Below are 5,000 nucleotides of genomic sequence, written 5' to 3' on the forward strand. Positions count from 1 at the left end.
TGTGTGGGCCTCCGGGCCCCGGGCCGCCGGGCCGTCGCGGGCTGTGGTCTGCGGGCCGCTGGGCCGTGGCGGGCCGTGGGCCGCGGGCTGCTGGGCCGCGGGCCTGCTTTTAGCAAAACCCAAGTAAAAGCACAACTTTGTAGCGATGTAAATAGAGTAGTTTAATCGGGAGTTCTCTTAGACTAAGGTCACATTGATCTGGCTCTTTGTGAATGTTGAAAAGCAGGGTGATTACGCATGAGATCGGGTTTCAACGAATCTATTGCCTATTGTTACATCCTTTCTCTTTTCTGAGCGAAAAAAAAAAATGAAACAAAAAAAAAAAACTATACCTATACAGGTCTGTCCAGTTGATGAAGCCTTATTCCATAATAAATTGATTATGTAAAAAAAGTCAAATGTTTCGTGTTACCGAGCAAAATACTACAAAAAAAAAATCGAATAATCGAATCTACGACTGTCCGGTTTTGGCATCATTTGCCCTTAAACAAAGTACTAGTTGAGGTGGCTAGGGAGTTTGACTTGTCTCCCCGATCTCTGGTCGTCATAAACTGGGATTGCGCAGAGCTGTTGCTGATTGGATCCAATGGGAGAGGACGATCTCTAGATGTTTGGGCAGGAGAACTACAGGCTGTAGGCTCGGCTGGTGTAATAGCTTTGTTGCCGCTTTTCTGTTGCATGGGAACAGAACACGCTCCATTTGCTAGCGAAGAGGACTGCTGGGGGGAAAACTGCTCTGTAGACTTTCTTAGATGAGCCCGATTTCGGCGGAACGTTCTTCCATCTTCGGTAACAACTTCATAAGACCATGTGCCGACTTGTGACCTGACGGAGGCCTTGAGTAATTCTTGATCTTTGGTCTTGTTGGATCCATGATGCATTCTGACCGTATCACCAGGATTAAGCAAGGCAAGTGTCCGAGCTCCTCGGTTGTAGTACTTTGCATGACATTCCAGGGCTCGAGACTAACGGTAGCCCGCTAGCCACAGGCTAGGGAAATTTCAGTTTTGGCCAGTAGATTTTGAGCCTCCACTAGCCATTGGGGCTAGTAAATATTGTGATGCAGTGGAGCTCTGCACGAAAACAAAAATGAAAATAATTTATTTCTTATGGATAAGGCAAAAAGAGAGAATAGAAACTTTGAGCGGATTCTATGGATTCACTTCCTTAAGAAATGATAAGTTGAAAAAAAAAAACTGAAGAGAAAACCAATGCGGATTACACCCCACCCCACGTTACGAACGATTAATCACGTATGAAATCATGCGGAACTTCTCAGCTGCTGTTTCCATATGTGCATAACTCCTTCGCAAACAATCGCAAGAGCTTGATCACATACAGTTTGCGTAAATGAAAAACCTTTTATGTTCATCCCGACCAATCGGCAATAATCGCTGATGATTGCAAACAAGACGCAAGAGATTTTCTATTGTTACGTTTTGTTGGCGACGAGTAGCAATGCAAAACCGAGGAAACAACGATATGAAAACACAATCGCAAACTGTTTCTGATTGTTTGCGATCAATCGACGATATTTTTGTGCATGTGATTTGTTTTGACGAATTAGTGCCAAGTATTAGTAATGAAAATGGCGTCCGAGTACGATTGTGACAAGGAGGATACTCCTCAAAACATTGTGAATTTAATGAATATCTTAAGGGAATACCCCGCCAAATATACCTTCAGTAAAGTTCTTGATCACAAAGAGCCAGTTCCTACAGTATAATTTGATACTGGCTATGCTGCAGCCCTTTGCTTCTCCTCGAAAATGTATCGGACCCAGAATCGGTGACGTCTCTCGACACTTCCTCTCTGCCTTCTTCTTCGCAACAATTCCAACATAAGGAGAAGATGACCACGACGCAAAAACGAATTCTACTTTTATTGTTGGGCACTTTTCTGACGATGTCACAAGATCAAGTTAAGCAAAGCAATCACGCATATGGAAAACAGAATCGCAAACTCAAACGCAAAAAGTGATGTTTGCGATCGAGCCAACGCAAACTGTTTGCGACATTGTTAAGTGTATATGGAAAGAGGTCACGTACTAGTTTAGAAGTTGAATCCAAATATAATTTTTTTCAAATAAAAACAAAAAGAAAGAGATAATATGGAGCGTCTTATCTCGTTTACTAGAAATGGTGAATCTCACATAAAAAGAGAGAAAACTTGCTCGTGAGCACTATGGCCGCCGAATATTAATTGACTCTGAAAACCATTCAAGCATAAAACGCACAGACTGCTGTTTGAAACTATTAAAAAGAAAATCTGATATCAGGGCAAGTCTGTCCTTTCGAATTTCCTTTACATGTAATTTAAGATATCATTTTCCCACTTTATGCTGCTTTTGTGCTTTACGCATAGAATGGTGTTTTCAGGTTAAAATTTCAATCGCAAATAGCTCTAATCAAAGAACAGCCTTTCCTCAGACTTCCAAACGAGCAGTTTAGTTTTTTGTATGGTTTATTTCTTACTTTACTTTATTCCATGTTTTCCACACTTTATTCCATGTTTTCCACACTCCAGTGCATTTGTGAGTTGCAAAGTTTTGGCAACAGTTCTGTGAGAATTGGCCTTAAGGCCATGAAAACTTTGCCTTCGTGAGAAAAATACGGGCAGCAGAACACTCCAGCATATTTGCACCACTGTTTCGAGGATGGATATGAGAATATTGGAATATTTACTAAAAGGGCGAGTTGTGTTTGAAAATGTGGATTTTTTTTGTGATAGTTTTAAAAAATGAATGAAATTGTGCAGGACAAGACTGGCTAGTGCAAATTTAGATTTGGCTAGTGAAATCAGACCTGATACTAGCCATTAGGCTAGTGAGCTAAAAAGTTAGCCTCAAGCCCTGCATTCATTGTTAAACAGGAGCTTCTGATGCTGATCTTCAGTTATCTGCGGACGTAACAGGTTGGCAGTTGTTGGTAACAAGGTTTTCGTTCTACGGCTCATAAGCCTTTGAGCAGGACTGGTATCCAAGCCTTGTGTTGGGGTGTTTGTGTAGGCAAGTAAAGCTAGATAGGCATCTGTCTTGTCCTTCTTTGCTTTTTTTAGCAATTGCTTGGCTGCCTTAACTGCATTCTCTGAAACTGCCAGGTTTTGCTGCAGCGCTGAAACTCCTGCGCAGCAAATTGTGGGCCATTATCTGAGACAACCACTTCGGGGATGCCGTACCATGCAAAGTGCATCTTCATTTTCTTGATAACATCGCTTGACAAGGTTGATTGTAAGGGTTCTACCTCCCAGAACCCTGAAAAGTAATCAGCAATGAGCAGGGATTGCTGACCACTGAGATGGAACAGATACAGATCTACAGCTACCTTGGCCCATGGTCGTGATGGCACATCATGGGACTGTAGCGGTTCTTTCTGCTGCATTGAATCTGTGGACCGACACACTGCTGTACATAATCTTTGACCTCAATGCTCATTCGTGGCCAGTACAAACACTTTCTGGCTCGCCGCTGACATCCATCAATACCAAGGTGTGAAGTATGAATGCGCTGTAGCATATCCCTGCGAGGAAGACTTAGGTACCACCACTCTTTCGCCTTGAATAATCACACCATTCTGAACGGTCAGTTCATTGCGCGCATCGTAATATGGGAGTGCTGGATTAGGGACTTGAGATTTATCTTCAGGCCATCCGGTCAAGATAACTTTGATAAGTTCTTGCAGTTTATGATCTCCTTCCGTGTGTTTGTGAATGTCATCCACTCGGGCTGCTGATACTGGGAGATCTTGTGCTATATTTACAGCCTCAACTTCTTTCTGAACTGATGTCAGGTTTACTTCTGGTAGATAGGCCCGGCTCAAAGTTTCTGCCAACTCCATCTGGCTGCCTCTCCAATATAGCAGATTCACATCATACACCAACAATCTCAATAATAGGCGTTGGAGACACTTAGGGGCCTTGTACACTGGCTTCTTTACAATAACCTCTAGGGGCTTGTGATCTGGGTGGCCATATGTGTACTGATGAAACTTCTCGAACCTGAAAACCACTGCCAATAATCTCCTCAATTTGCGCATACCTTGTCTCGGCATCTGTCAAGGCTCTGCTGGCAAATGCTATGGGCTGTCCATTCTGAGTTAGGACTGCTCCTAAACCTGTATCTGATGCATCACTCTGAAGTGTAAGCTCTTCCTTATGCTCAAAGTACTTTAGGACTGGTGCTTCTGTTACCAGCTGCTTCAGTTTGTTGAAAGCTTTTTCTTGTTGCCACTCAACATCTTTCATAGTGAGGCGGCAAAGACGTTCACAGACTTCACTCACTCAGTCTTAGCATGAATTTACTCAGGTAATTCACGAAGCCAATGAATCTCCTCACTCCAGCTACGTCTTGGGTCTTGGGCATTTCAATAATAGCTTTCACTTTTTCAGGGTCTGGCTTCACTCCTTGCCCAATGTAGGGGACCTGATCCAGGCAAAGCTTCATCTTGTCTTTGTTGAGCTTTACGTTTTGCTCTCTACAACGCATCGTTAGCTTGTGGAGCTTTGCATTGTGATCTCTGCTTGCTTCTTCATAAGTATCACCCTCTCCATACAATAGGATGTCGTCGTGGATAGTCAAGACACCTGGGAGTCCTTCTAGCACTTGTTGCTGTCTCCTGTGGAATTCTTCAGGTGCTGGAGCGAGACCAAAGGGCATTCTCAATGACCGATAGCATCCAAAGGTGGTGTTGAAACATGTGAGCCTTGAACTTTCCTCATCTAACTCAACATGCCAGAACCCATTTTTTACATCAAACACACTGAACACTTTGGCTTGGCTAAGTTCTGGTAAGATGTCATCAATAATTATTGTAGGGATGAGATAATGACTGCGCTTCAAGACTTTGTTTAGATCCTTTGGATCCAGGCAGACTCTAATGTTACCATTTGGCTTCTTAATGATGACCATACTTGACACCCAGGGCGTTGGCTCTGATACAGGGGTTAGAATTTGAAGAGACTCTAGTCAATCTAGTTCTTCCTTGAGGGCTGTTTTAAGAGCT

The 5,000-nt window shown here is 43.1% G+C and overlaps 1 protein-coding gene across 1 annotated transcript in view; it reads left to right on the forward strand.

The window, feature by feature from the left end:
• Positions 1-5,000, forward strand: part of LOC138038199 (uncharacterized) — a 42,127-nt gene that overhangs the window by 22,652 nt on the left and 14,475 nt on the right. The gene's annotated exons all lie outside the window — the stretch shown is intronic.

Source organism: Montipora capricornis, chromosome 1, assembly GCF_036669925.1.
Source record: "Montipora capricornis isolate CH-2021 chromosome 1, ASM3666992v2, whole genome shotgun sequence".
NCBI classification, from domain to species: domain Eukaryota; kingdom Metazoa; phylum Cnidaria; class Anthozoa; order Scleractinia; family Acroporidae; genus Montipora; species Montipora capricornis.